The following is a 15,950-nucleotide window of genomic DNA, read 5'->3' as shown; positions in this document are numbered from 1 at the left end:
AAATGATAAGAATGAAATTTGAGAATTTTGAATTCCAAACAAGTGTAAAGTTTGTTGAATTTTTGCAATTTTCCTTTTTTGTTATTGAGAAAGATGCAATTACATATTCTTCAAAAATAGGAGTCTAATTGAAAAAGCTTAAATGTATGGAATTTTTTGCGCCTATATTGAAAATTAACACTGAATAAATACCAATATATGCTCAAAAATAGTATTTTTCATATTGCTCAAAAATAGTATTCAAATCATACTCCAGGTTTATTATATGTTACGAAATATTAAGGAAGAGGATATTTAGTAAAATATATATTCAAAAAACAAACCAGCAACAGCCAGATCTTAAACATGTATTTTATTACCACCATCTGAAGTATGTTAAATCAATTTCTGTTCTATTATTTTAAGTGTAAAATTATTTAAGAAAAGTTAAGATACTCGTACGTATTTGAAATTAGGAAATGCAGTCAATGAAGGGCAAATCGGATATACATATTTATTTATTTAAAACCAAATGATATAAGCCTTTTGCAAGGGGGGACTACGTTTAATTTTCTCTCGTCTTAAGGGAATAACAGCGATAAGTGGCTTCATGTGGCAACCATGCTGTCTTTAGATAAGGACTACTTTAGTGACGTAGTGTCAGCCGTGCCGTGGCTTTGTATGTAGGAGGTACTGTTCTGACTCGGTCGATCTGTCTCAAGCTAATCTTTGATCTCAAGATACAATTACTTTCTCTGCCTACAGGTAGGGTATAGCTTTAACCTACATTCAAGAATAAAACTGCTAAGAATGTGTTCAAGAATGTTCTCGCTCCCTCTATAGTATATCGCCACCTGGACGATTTCGTTCCAAATCTGACAAACCTGCCTTTCCCTTCCACTTTCTGGCAACCCTAACCTCGCTTTGCGAGGAAGAAGCTATCTTACCGCAGCTGGCATTTCTCAACAGTATAATGGGTATTTTCTAGTAAGACTACGGATAACGTTTCTAAACCTTTCTTGTTTTCTGTGGAAGTATCTCCTCAAAGAACTGCAATTCAATAAGAATTTTTCTTATTCTCCGAAATTCTAGTCGTTTTCAGAGATGGCCGCTCTGAGAGATTTTATTGCATTCATATGAAATTAAATTAATAAGTATGTTTCGAAATCTTTAGTTGAATTAGTAGATTTTGATGAAAAACGATTTTAAAAATTAAATTGAAAAAGAATTATTTGAGATCTATAATGTAATATCAAATTATGTATAAACTCCGTAAGGAGACGTAATCAGTATCTCTCCTTACCGGTACTGTTTGTATAAGAAATGGTATGAGTAATTTGAATATAAATGATTTAATACAAAATTTTTTGGCAATTGAAATAGGAATGCATTAAATTGTTAATAGTAAATTGTTATTCATATATAGCAAAGTTTAAAATGTATTTTTCATTCTTATTTTTTGGGAGTTAGTTGATTTTTGTCTTTCTTCCCCCTTCTTTTAGAAACTTTAACTTTATACACATATACTTAACTGTTATATTTGAATACTAAACAAATAAAAATTTCTTAAAATTAATTTGATTTTCAAAACCCAAGGGTTGTCAATTAAAGCGAAAGTGAAAGTATCTACGATTATAGTAAATGCGCAGTAAATATGTGCACATCATTTTTTCATATCTCCTTCTGCATATAGGTAACATCACTTTGGTTACAATCCAAAGGTTTCATTTCAACTTTGCAGCTCTTTGTAACGTTCAAAACATATCAATAGATAGAACTCGTTTGTGATAAAACGATATCTTGCTGAGCTTGCTTTTTAATTTTCTGTTGAGCAATCGGTGTGGAGTGATTGACATTTTCGGACGCTGTTTCATCATTCAAATTGCTGTGGTAAGTTTCTTAGCTTTTCAATTTCGCGTTGGAATTCTTGATATGTAATAAAGCGCCGATTATCACTAATTAGATCTTGTCGTAATTCAGATAGTTGCGGGAATATAAAGTTTATTCCAGACAGGCACTGATCAATCTTTCGGATCACTCATGACAGTAAAGATATTAATCACTTTACATTCTTTCAAAATGTATAATTTTTTCTTAAATTATGTATTTTGCATGATTCTTTTAAATTACACAATTCTAATGCAGTTTACTCCCGCTTAACTGAGTCTTGTTTAAAAAAGATAAGTTTGTTTATTGTGGAATTCTAGAAAAATTGTTATCAGAAACGTCCAGGGGAAAAAAGAAAGTTATGAGAAATACAAAAGATACGAAGAAGATGCGCGAGGTAACAGTAATAATAGCAAAGATAATACAGTATTTAGGAATAACTTGTATCCGCAATAGTACGTAATTTATTTATAAATAATCTAGAATAAGTAAAAATTATTAAATCATCAGTTAAAAATAAATTGCTAAATCGTAAAATTCAATCGATTTACGCCTTGTGAAGTACAAGTGTAATATAAAAATCGATGTTGTTTTTTCTATTCTTGTTTAGTATTTTTATTTAATTTATAGAGACAAATGGACTTATTTTTTAAATTTAACTGCTTAAAAATAGACTTAAATTGCTAATACTGTTATAGTATTTTTTTTTATTATCTATGATATGCGTTATTCCTTTGTGCTGTGTCTTTTTTAACTGCTGTTCGATCAAACATGATTTTGGATTAACTTTGGACTTGACCGTGGTATACAGTGTTTAATCAAAAGTCTGTTTCAATTTAACACGATTCTTTACATTACGCTGTTGAAAAAATTCGGCGTTAATGACATTTATCATTTCTGTACTAAAATATACTTTTAGTCATTTATAAAAATTTGTTGAAATATATTTTTTTCTCATTATCTGTGCAACAAAACCTGATAAATTAAATATTGCATATAATGTCTCACTGTTTAATAATTAAGGACTGAAAATTAAATATATAGGTACTGTGAACCAGAAGGACGGGGCTCGCAGACCTGGTTTGCTCAAGGCAACCTTAGCACTGTTACAAATCGCCCCAACCCCTGGAGGCCATCCGAGAAGGCTCCATCCCTCCGGTCAACCCATGGAGGTAGGAAAGAAGGGAGGGGCCAGTCGGCACTAGAAGTGAAGCACTACTTTGAAGCTTGGGTCACCAGATGGGGTGTTCTTTGTTTACATTCAGAAGCTCCCTTGACACGGTTCTGATAGTATTTCGACACACGACAGTTCCATACAAATCGAAAAAGGGACACTTTAGCATGAAAGAAACATTCATAGTGTGATGGATAATAGCAGTTTGTATAGTTTAGTGAAATTTACACAAAAATCACATCTTGGTTATTTTTCGATAATTAACAACAGCGCGATTTTGATTATGAATTTGTTTTATAAAATTCTAAGCTATTGAACTACAAAAATATAGATTTTAAGAAAAATGTTATGCTTAAAGAATGAAAAATACCTTACGGTACATTTAAAATTGTATACGTCTTTCGATACCCTTGATAGAGTATTCGCTATTTTTATTTTATTTTCCAAATGCCAAAATGTTTTAAATAAAACAAATTTTTTTCACATCCATATATTATTGTTGCATATTATTGCAAAAAGCATGTATCTGCCTTTGACAAAATACATAAATATTCATTAAATTATTTATAAATGTATTTGAAATGAAGAATTTATTCACTTATAAACAACTGTGAAAGTACTGTGAAGAAATCTAATTATTAAATGTATCTAATTTATAATGATTATAAATGTTATCTAAATATATATTGAATTGTAAACCTTAATATTGACTTGTAAACATAAATTGAAATCTTGTTGACAAAAGCGTTATAGAACTATTTAAGCAAGAATTGTTCGTATTGGAAAGCAAACTGTTAAAAGGTATTGTAAAGCAAATGCTATGAGATGCGCCCTTAAGAACGTAATAAAGAGTTTTAGAATATGTATTGTTGAAATGAAGGATAAAAAAAAATCTGATGAGTATAATTAAAAGAATTATTCCTCTTATATTTTATAATAACTCAGTTACAATTTTTAAATAATAGTTTAAAAAAAACTTATTTTATCCCCTTTCAAAAATGCTCAGAGAAAGTCAAGTACTATTTAAAGTATTTCGCTAATTCCTAATAATTCTCTAATTTAAAATGAACCGAATAGAGCATTAATCATAAATTGACTTACATTTTTCGATTTAAAAGATGCCTCAGAAGCCAAAAAATCATGTCATATTTAAGAAAGTATTTTAGGAAGAAGCTCTATAAATAGAAAAGAAATAATGCATAATTTTAATATTAATAATACAATAAACTTTGATCTTAATTTTTGTACCTTAACCGAATAAAATCGAATTACCTAAATTTTTTTTTCTAATGTATATAACAAAAACTTGTGAAAATATTTTATTCAAATTAAACCATTCTGAGAAAACTGTCCTGTGAAAAGTATAGCATTTAATTCCGTTCAGAATGAAATGTTGTTTAAAAATATGTTGTTTTCATATACTTAGGACTCTGAAGTGTTGTAGAAAAAGAAAATATATACATTTATATGTATATTTACGACGTAATTACAAAATATTTACATCCGAACGCGTCAAATCCCATTGAACTCAATGGTAAATGACCCAATGTTTTAGTCACCACCTAGGGATCGCCGGTGCTTCAGAGCACGGTACGGGAGAAACTTATTTAGGGCAACTCCATCTTACTTCCTACTTCCATGGGTCAACCCAGGGGGACTTAAATGCCTCACATAGAACATTGCCTAGTTATGCTATGTAAAGTTAAGATTTCACTTCATGATATGCCATATGCTACTGATTGCTCGTTATTGCTTCACGAATAATTTCTTATTATGCCTACTTGTTGCTATCAATTCAAATGCCTGCTCAATGCCATGTTGAGAATATATAATTGCGCTGTTTTTGCCGTTAGTCTAAATTGTTGCTTATCTTATAGTATAGCATGAGGGTGTTGATATCAAGGGGTATCATTTCTTTTTCACTACAGTTGGCCCCAGTGTCTTTTCACTACCATTGGCACCAGTTTAATTTACTAAGCAAAACTATGTAGTTACTGAAAGGAAGTCAAAGTTGGTAGTTAGACATCGACCTTTCCCAGTGTTGACCAAGGGAAGCCCATGCCCCAAGGACAATCTTCGATATCTGACCATATAACGTCCCCACAGCAAAGGGGCAGACAAAACAGGGTTCGTACGGTTCTTAAAAGTCCTTAATTTTGGCCGCAGTCGGCAGAAGGTCCTTAATTTTACCCATTTGATATTTCTATCTGTTATTTTACGACTGCCATTTTGAGTGTGAATTGAAATTTTGGAGGAACATTTTTTGGCGATACATTGACAATTATGTATTTAATGGGTTAACGTTTGAGGTCTTTACTACTACTTAATGTAAACGGTGGACGCTCGAGTTTTAGACATGAGGGCCCTGCTTCAGCTGAAACATAAACATTTCGAAATAATTTCTTTTTTGCCACAGAATATTTTATAAAATATTACATCAAAAACAATTTTTCCCAGTTTGGAATATATGTTCTTTTATTATTCGTCGCTAAATTTGGCGATTTATCAACATTTTGGTGATTTCAAAATCAATTTGTATTCAAAATTTTTTTTTTCGGAGATTTGCGAATTTGCTGACATTTTTTTACAAACATAATAAATAACATTAATAAATATCATAAAAATAATGAAAATAAATTAAAATTATATATAAAAAATAACATTAAATTAAATAATTTTTAATTTTCTTCTGTCATATTTTAAAGTGACATTACTTTCCATGTTTGTGACTTAGGAATATTTTGATTCTGAAAAATAAATAAGATAACAAATGCTGCAAGTTTCCGAAACACATCTTAGAGAAAAACAAAAAAGCTATTGTAATTATTTAAAAATTAATTTATATATATCTCATCGTCTGCACAAAATTCTAAAAAATTTTCCCTCCCTAAGTTTTGTTGTTCAGTGTTTCACTAAATTCTAGAATATTCTGTCACATTGGCTCTAGCACTAGCTCTGATCTTACGTCATTTCATATTTATTCTCAATACCCATATTATTTAAGAAATAAAATTACATTCTAAGTATAATCAGTTCTTTAGAATAACAGAAATCTTAATTAAATCTAAAAACTCTAAAATGAAGAGGAAACTGATTGAAGAAGAAATTGATTTTATAAAACGAGAGAGAAATTTATTCTTCAAAGGAACATTGTTGAAACATTTAAAAATTAGGAGATGAAGCAAAAAATAATTGGAACATTGATCTGCTTATTAAAACAAACAAAATTAGAAAAGATGCTAAAAAGAAGGGAATTGATGTAAATTAGCTAAATATATGGAAAATTTTCAAAAAGGTGCATAAGCTTATTGTCGTTTGTTGCTGCTGTAAAATATAAATGTTTTGTGGCTTTTAATGTGCACTTTTATTAATATAATTTTAGAATCAATATCGTAAATTTTAACCGTTGTAAAATGTTCTTAGGTCTTTTTCATGGATATTTTTTAGAAATAAAAAAAATTGTAATTGTAACCATGTAATTTATTGATTAACTACGTAATTTAATTATTTGTAACTAACTGCTTCACCCTTAGAAGTTACCTCTACATGCTAAGATGAATTATCGCCTTCTCTTAATCTTTATTGTGGATATGCCACTTGCCATAAAATTTGCAAAAACCTCTGGACTGTTTGAGTACGAGACGAAATAAAGCATAAAGGAAAGAATCAATATAAAGCCTAACTACTAGTAAAATTTCAATAAAAGCCACTAAAATTCTTTAAAATTTGTGAGACTGACTATTATATAAGCTTAAATTAAAAAAGTTAAAAGAAATTTTAGAATTTAATGTAATTTAATGCTAATTATTTGAAAATATTTGCGAAGTTATAATTATTCTTTTGTAATTTAAGGTAAATATTAGAATATGTTTAAAAATAATGCATCTTACTTACAGATTTATTTTATTCTTATAAATTACAAAAGTGAAGTTCGAATGTAGATAATTGCTTTTGTTTATTCAGTTTCTATTTGCTTGATAGGTCCTTACTTTTTTTTTTTCATTGATGGCCCTTAAAATCCTTAATTTCCATGTGCAGAAATGTGTATGAACCTTGGTACCAGTACGGTCCCTTCCGAGCCCAAATCTACCACGGAATAAACGATGGTTCTAGTCACTGTGAAGATAGTTTATTGATCCCAGAAGTCGAGGCTGTCTAGATATTGATCTAGCCAGTAGATAATTGATCTAGTCAGTCGACCCCAGGGGTGGCCATCAGAACATAGTTAGCCCAGGCGAACCTGGTTACGCCTGGTTAGCGGGGCCGCGATGAGGCCTATGTCGGATTAGGAACTTAGAACTTGGAATATGATGGTATTGACCGGCATTCAGCTGGTGAAGCTGTAAGAATCTTAAGTTTTACTAACGTTTATTTTTATTTTAAATCTTTACTATCACTTCTTATTTTCTACTTCCGGCTAGAATTAAAAGCTTTAACTTATTTATGCAAATTTGTCTGGCGAATGCCAAGTACTTAAGTTGTGGCTTTTTGCCAAGCGAGAGAGAGGAAGGAATTAGTCGAAGCAGGCCGCTTGCCTTAGCAGTTTTACTCGGTTGCTGGTTGCCTTCCAGGCCAGAGGTTTAATCCTCTTGATAATTTTAAACGTATTGTAGTGTTAACAGTTCTCTGTACTACATACGGCTTCCTGTTAATATACGGCCAATCTTCCACGTAGGCCCTTGTTTATTATTCCAAATTTAAGTTAGAGTTTAGTTAATATTTTTATATTCTTACGTTCAGACCACAAGTAGTTGGTCTCTGTATTCCGAAGTATGGAAATTATTGTAAAGAGTGAAAAATAAAGGGTTTCGTATACCCTTCCTGTGTATCTTGTCTACTTCCCGCATTTATTGGACACAGCTTTAGTAAGCTCCCTGTTCCGAGTCAGGTCTTTGCATGTTCCCAAAGAAAGTAAGGCGGAACATTGAACCTGATAAAGCTTTTACCAATTATCTTGAACGTGAGCCCTAATGCGCTAAAGGCGCATAATTTTTTACACAGAGTATACTAGGCTAGCGAGAGGCTATATATTGCGCGTCACTGCCCTATAGCTATACCCACTCTCAGAAGGGCCAGAACGAACCCCGTGTCTCCTTCCATGAAATGGTCGGTTGTGGAAATCTGAGCCAACCCCTCCTCGAGGAAGCAGAACTATCCCTGCCAAATATAGGTACAGAAAGGAAGTAGATTTCATTTTTAAAAGATTTAGTTAATGAAAGATCATGTCGTTGCCGTGTTAATAATGATATTCACTTCTTTTATAATTTAAGAGCACAGGTAGTTGAAATTTTTTTAAAATGCGTAAAATAAAAGTTTTAAGTACAATAACGATTCGGTCTTAAGATAAGAAATTTATTGTATAATTCTTTTTAGAGAAACTGAGAAAGAAATTATTTCCTTAAGCGTCTATTTTAATAAGTATTATAATTCCTTATATATTAATAATATAATATTAATAATTATATAATTATAACCTTATATATTAATAAGTAAGATAAAAATATATAATGTGAAATTCTAACTTCAGTTTGCAATAGACACTTAATTCTGCATTTTAATTTTGGTATTTTCCCCTTTTTTAACCTAAAAGTAGTAACTGCTTATGTTAAAAAATTTTATCAACTTTGTACTATTAAAATTTTTTGATCATTAAATAGATAAGTGAAAGTTCACTTACCTTCTAAATAGGGCTGCCCTGAACTGCCTTCTTTCCTTCTTGTCGATATCCGTCTCTATGATGAACTTCGATTCACTGCGCAACACAGCTATAAACTTTTTAAGAAATTTTAATTCATATGAAAGATATCTACAAAATATTTACAAGTTACAATGAATACAAGCATAATTTATACGGAGACGGTCTATCGTTATACATCTGTTAGACGCGTCAGCCGTTCAACTGACTACTTTTAGTCTCTTACGCCAGAGGGCGTTCGTGGAAGTAAAGTTCTAGTAAGCAAACGCGACACTCCCACCTTGAGGTCCAGTATCAACAGAGGATGGACCTCAACTGACCTGTAGTTCAAGTCTTTTGAGGTTTCGTCATACGTCGAGTTCTGTACCTCACTAGCATATCCGACTCAGGTGTAAAGTTGAGTTCAAGAGGTATGAGGTTCTTAGTAGGTCTTATAATCTCCCCTTGTGCAGTTTTCAGTTTCACTAATCTAATGTGTCCGTCGTGGGATGGAAAAATTTCCACGATTCTAGCTAAGGGCCAGTTTATCCTTTTTTCGTTGTTGGACACAATTACAAGATCACCAACTTTCACAGAAGATGGTTCGCGGATGAATTTTGAGCTTTGTTTTAGTTGCCCTAAATATTCTGATCGAAATCTTTTTCGTAAATCTTTTCTCAATTTGGCTCTGTAAAGGTATCTTTTATTGATGGATTTAGAATCCAAAAGATCTAATTCAGGAACTCCAGTCTCTGGAATTTCTGTTAGAAACATTGCTGGGGTGAGAGCTCTTAAAAATCCTTTACGTCTTCTGACAAATACGTGAGAGGACGGTTGTTCATAATGCTCTCGCAATCACAAATGATTGTCAACAGTTCTTCGTAGTTCAGAGAAGATTTTCCTAGTACCTTTCGAAGAATTCTCTTTAGTACTCCAATTAATCTTTCCCACCACCCTCCCTACCATGGCGAGGAAGGGGGAATAAATTTCCATTCAATTTTCTTAACTGTTGCATTTTCTAAGATAGAATTCCAATCTATGGTCTTAAACAAATTATTTGATCCAACAAAATTGGTTCCATTGTCGGAGTATACAGTGACAGGTCTACCCCTTCGAGCGATGAATCGCCTGAACGCGTGCAGGAAACTTTCGGTTGATAGAGATGAGACTAGCTCTAAGTGAACTGCTCTATATATTGCGCAAGTAAAAATGACGATCCATGTTTTTGGCCTCCTTTTAAAATTAAGGGACCCGTCAGATCAACACCAATAATCTCAAAAATTAAAGCATCTCTTATTCTGTCTTCAGGTAGTGGCGCTTGAGGAATCTTATATGAATCAGAGTCGAACCTTCGACATCGTACACAGTTTTGGATAACCTTGCGTACGGTCTTCCTACTCTTTATGATCCAATATTTTTCACGCAAAGCGCACATAACGAATTGTACTCCAGCGTGACTTAGCGTTTCATGTTCAGATTTGATCAGCTTTAATACTAATGGATGTTCTGAGGGAAGTAAAACTGGGTAACGAAAGTCAGCATCATCGTCTCTCTGAAAGATACGTGTCTTCACTTTTATAAGACCATTGGAGTCCATGATAGGTTCTAGAGCACGTATTCTTTGATCTTTCAATCCTTCGAAAGATTCTCGTTGGATGAGTCGGAAAACCACTGTTTCAGCTCCTTTTAGTTCTTCGACTGAAATTCTCCCATGAGTTCTTTCAGATGGTGGTGTTGTAGCATTTTTAATGAATCTAAAGATCCAAGATACGACCTTTATGATCTTTTCGAATTTTGAAATATTGTCAAAAAGTTTAAATTTATCTGTATTCGTGTTATTGCTGGCTGAAACCACAGTTCGTTTTCTTTCTACATTTACTATATCGAAGTCAGGATGTTCTCCATCTGCAATAGGCCACTCTTCTGGAGGTCGATAAATCCAATCTGGTCCTTTCCACCATTCGGATTTCCTCAATTCTTTTGCAGAGCAACCGCGAGATGGCAAATCCGAAGGATTAAACTTTCCGGGAATGTGATGCCAGTGATCTGGGTTACTCAATTTTTGAATCTCATTTACTCGATTGGCTACAAAAGTGGACCAATTTTCTTTCTGTTTTATCCAAAAGAGAGCATTTGTGGAATCCGTCCAGTAAAAAACTGGTACCTCTTTTAATTTTAAGTCTTCTCTTATTGTATGAGAGAGCCTGGCTCCAATAGTGCAAGCGAGTATCTCTAGTCGAGGTATGGTGAGTGCTTTTAGCGGAGCAACTCTTGTTTTAGATTGTATCAATTGACAAGTGACTCCACTCTCACCGCTGTGTCTAAGGAAAATGCAGGTCGCATACGCGTCCTTGCTTGCGTCTGAAAATACATGCAGAGTGGTACTTTCGTCTATTTTGGGAAGCAATCTAGGAATTTTGATGTCTTTCAAATATTTTAACTGAGATGACCATGTGAAAAATTTCCTTGCTAGATCTTTCGGCAGATTAGTATCCCAGTTAATTTTCTGTTTCCAGCACTCTTGCAGAATCAATTTAGGCATGAGAGTAACTGGACTAGTAAACCCAATTGGGTCAAGGATTTTACTCAATTCGGAAAGAACAGATCTTTTGCTCGATACAGGGTTTTCTTCATATTTTACGTGACAAGACAAAGTATCGTCAAACAAGTCCCACTTCAATCCCAATACTGACACAACATCTTCATAATCTTTCTCAGAAAGGTTTAGATTTGAAGTTTCATTTTTAAGTCTATTATGTTTCCAACCTCTTAGGTCAAATTTTGCAGTAGCCATTATTTCCTTAGATCCTTTGATAAATGAGTTTAATTCTTCAATTGATTCCACGCTCGCTACGCAGTTATCCACATACATGGCTTTCTTTAGCTTTGAAGCTATTTCCTGATGATGTTTTGGTACATTTTCCAAATGGTAGTTAATCGTGGCAGCGAGTAAAAAGGGGCTGGCGTTTACGCCGAATACAACCCTTCGGTGCCGATATATAGTCAGTTTTTCAGGCTGTTCTTTCTCCCACCATAGGAACCGGAGAAAATCTCGATCCGCTGGGTTCACACCTATCTGAAGAAATGCTCTTTTTATATCCGAAATTACTCCATACTTTCCCTCTCGAAATTTTGTCAAAATTTTGGGGATCAATTCAAGATAATTAGGACCCTTTTCCAAGCAGTCGTTCAGAGACACCGAATTTTTCTCCTTTGCAGATGCGTCGAACACTGGTCGAATTTTGGTAGTCGAATTTTCCCGAAACACTGCTCTATGTGGCAGATAATGCCCTTTGATCTTTTCTGCCTCCGAAATATAGATAGGTTCAATTATTCCCTCTTCTACCCAATCCTTTAAAACAGTTTCGTAGGCTTCTAAGGAATTCTTTGTCTGAAGGGTTTTCACGCAAGACTTCAGACGCTTTTCTGCAAGGATTCTATTATCTGGCAACTCAGGATGAATTTGAAGCCATGGAAGTGATACCTGATACCTTCCAGCGTCATCTCTTTCTAAAGTACGGATAAAATAATTTTCTGTAGCCTTTTGTATTTCTTGTTTTGTTTGCGAAAGAGCTGGTTCAGTTATACCGATAGAATCAAGAGACCACAAGTCACAAATTTTTCTGTCACTAATGTGTAGTGATAAAAGAACTTCATTAAAATTCTTTCCCTTTACCTTTGTTCTACCTAATATTGTCCAACCAAGGTGTGTATTCATCGCTACTAAACTCTCCGTTACGTGTATTATTTCCCCTGTAAAGAGTTTTCCGGCATAATCTGCTCCTACAAGCATGTGTATTTCGTTAGGGTGTTTTTCAAATAAACAAGAATTCTCATTACTTACATCACTGGGAAAAATTTTGTAACCTCTAAGTTTCTTTAAGCATTCCCTATCCTCCAATTTTGGAATATGTGAGCATATGGTTTTTTGGCTCAAAACTTCCATTTCGCATGTGAATCCTGTTTCTGGATTATTTAACTTAATCAGATACTTGTTGTGATTTTCCCTTTTTTCTATCCCTCCAAAAAGCCCATGAGTCACACTTTCCTGACCTAAAGATTTTAGTTTTAATTTCTCCGCAAGAAATGTGCTGATATATGATCTGCTACTTCCGGTATCCAGAATTATTCGTATAAAATTGCTTTCACCATCTCCGTAAACATTGACAATTAAAGTTTGCAAGATTACACTTTCATAGGATGAATTATTCGTTAAGGCCTTATTTTCAATTTGTTCTTCCTTAACTTCTCCGTTTTCGTTTTTAAAACACATTATAGTGGCATGTCGTTGTTTACATAATTCACACCTTATTCTAGAAGTGCAAATAAAACTAAGATGCCGTGGGTGTAAACAGCGATAACAGATCCCTTTCGCTTTGCATTTCTCCCTTTTTTTCTCAGTAGACCATAAAGATGCTTGTTTACACGTTATAGACTCGTGATCAGAAGAGTCGCAGAAAACACATGGTGTTTGTCCCCCCCGCAAACTTGCGTTCGTTAACTTCGAAGCTGTGTGTTTCGCAATAGGTCTGGGTTCACTCAGTTTGTTATGCTTTTGCGGCGCCGCCTTTGGCTGGACCGTCTGGAATGTACGTTCCCGCGCAACTAATTGCTCAGAAAGAAATTCCACTAGGTGACTCCAATCGTAATTTGATTTCCGAACTGTTTTATTATACTCCAAAACCAAATCTGCGGGCAATGTTTTAAGCAAAATAGGTGTTAATAAAGCTCCATATGTTTCTGAGATCATATTTAATGATTCAAGACATCGAATATGTTTCTGTATATAATTGAATAACTTACGGAAATTTTGAATGTCATTAGAATCCTTTAGAGGTCTTATTTTCAGTAATTTATCTATATGGGCGTTTATCAGTACATCTTTATTTCCAAATCTTTCTGTGAGGAGTTTAACTGAAGTTTCGTAATTTTCTTCGGTTAAATCGAAACCGTCAATGGTGTTATAAGCAGTGCCTCCCAAAAAGGATTTCAAATAATTAAATTTGCTTATAGCGTCAAGCGTTTTATTTTGGTGTATGGCTGATGAAAAAGTGTTCCAAAATGTCAGCCATTCGCAGCTCTCGCCATAAAACTTCGGAATCGTAAGTTTAGGAAGCTTCACATAATGACTTTCGATTTTAACGTTTTCTATAATACTTTCATTTAACTGTTCAGTGCTTAGTAACACATTAAATTTTTGTTGTTCTATATTAATTTCTTTCAATTTTTTGTTAGCTTTGTATTTAAATGTAGTTATTCTTTCACGATATTCGTCAACACCGTTTAATTCCTGGTCAAGATAATTTATGTCTATTAATTTTTCTATATCGGCATCTATTTGTTTTAACTCGTTCGAAGAGTTCTAAGGAAATTTCTAGTTCCTCTGCATTCACTTCTGTTTTTGGTAATTCAGTTTCGATTCGGCCAATTAATTTTGTAACGGCAGCCCTTATGTGGCCGCGTTTCCTTTTCAATGTGTCGATGAATTCCGTCATTGTTTAATATTCAACAATTCAACAAGTATCAGCAATTCACTAATTATTTATGCTTATGTATTATCTATATAACTGATATCAATTTAGACACTTTCAATAGTTAGGAAAACAGCAGTTACTGGCAGTCCCTGTTCGGGCGCCATGGAGTTTCACATAGAGTTACAAAGTCAACAATGCTGTAATCCATTTCTAAAACTATTGTGGATCGCCCTTGTTGAATTGTTAAACTTGAAGTTTTCCCTTGCTCCTCGTATGGTAAACCACCAGAAAAAACGGTGATAACCTCCCTTATCTGAACAACCACATTGTTTGGTGCCCATGGATCCGACAGAATAGAAGGCTGGTATGAGGTCATTAGGGCAATCTGCAAAGTAGGCACAATAGGTGACAGGTGATTTATGGAAGTCCATAGGATATGGATTTTGGAAGCAAGGAAAAAGTAATGAAGTGAATTTTAGTCCTCGTGACGTGAGGAGTCTGCTAACGAGTGTCTCTCTAGCCGAGAGTTCAAGAGCATTCTAGGTCTTTCTAGTCGAGAGTGCTGGAGCTTTCTCGGTCTCTATGAGAATTCAGGAGCCTTCTAATGTGTTGTTCCAATGGAAAAAATCTTCAGACTGAAGTAGGCATGCCTCCTTAATTTTCAGTAGTATTTTACATCCTCTGATTCATTATATCTGAAACGGTATCAGAGGAAAAACAGAGGTTTTGATGACAAACACGGTGCAGAATACTAAAATCTCCTGATTCCAGTTGTGAAGTTATGTTCTCTTGAACTGTCAACTTGAACGGATTATTGCATCTGAGATGTCAAACCATGTCGTCTGGCACGTCACAAAAGCTTGAAAACAGTGAATGTTGGGACCACACACATAATTTTCCCATCTCTAAGTGGTCCGCTGTCTGCCATGAAGTTTCACATAGAGTTACAAAGTCAACACCGCTATAAACTTTTTAAGAAATTTTAATTCATATGAAAGATATCTACAAAATATTTACAAGTTACAATGAATACAAGCATAATTTATACGGAGACGGTCTATCGTTATACATCTGTTAGACGCGTCAGCCGTTCAACTGACTACTTTTAGTCTCTTACGCCAGAGGGCGTTCGTGGAAGTAAAGTTCTAGTAAGCAAACGCGACAGCTTATAAGAAATTGCTCCAAACTGCGTTATTTCAAATTTAATCCCTGTTGTACCGTTCTTGCATAATGATAAAGATATAGGCAGTTTTGTAAAGTAAATCTTAAAACAGCCTGAAAATCCAAACTCAAATCATTTTGAATTGAAATTTCATCTGGGACACGTTGCATCCGTTTTCTGCTTCTCTTGCTAGCTAGACTCGCTGCTGCTCCATTCTTAAAATATAAATGTTCTAGAAGATATGCTTATTTTGAACTTTTTCTGCATTGGCTATACAAATTTAGCAACAAGAATAAAAAAGAAATATTAAAATATTTTATGACTGGAAGCTTCTTTTCTACGCATCTATCTGCTATCAGCATTTGTCTTCACTATCTAAGTCATTACATTTTAATACGTCTGATAGGACTGATTTATCTGTACGTGGGAAGTCCAATCTACAGTTCAGCTACAGCAACATTTCTTAAACTGTCAGTAGCGACGCCACTTTTGGTCGCGAGAATTTAACTGAGATACACGAAATTAAAGAACTGCATTAATGAGATTAAAAAAAAACTGTATTAACTGGCATTAAGTAGATTAATCACCTGCCATACAAAA

The 15,950-nt window shown here is 33.8% G+C and overlaps 1 protein-coding gene across 3 annotated transcripts in view; it reads left to right on the top strand.

The window, feature by feature from the left end:
* Positions 1-1,701: 1,701 nt before the first annotated feature.
* LOC118194263 (uncharacterized) overlaps positions 1,702-15,950 on the top strand; it is a 55,853-nt gene continuing 41,604 nt past the window's right edge. For 2 of the 3 annotated variants that reach the window (XM_035365479.2, XM_035365480.2), the window contains exon 1: positions 1,702-1,869. The gene's annotated coding sequence lies outside the window, so the exon portion shown is untranslated. The remainder of the gene's footprint in view (positions 1,870-15,950) is intronic. The other variant, XM_035365477.2, reaches the window with a different exon arrangement.

This window comes from Stegodyphus dumicola, chromosome 1, assembly GCF_044657685.1.
Source record: "Stegodyphus dumicola isolate Sdum_Otavi_A_Nest chromosome 1, ASM4465768v1".
Taxonomy (NCBI): Eukaryota; Metazoa; Arthropoda; class Arachnida; order Araneae; family Eresidae; genus Stegodyphus; species Stegodyphus dumicola.
This window is presented reverse-complemented; position numbering and strand designations above follow the sequence as displayed.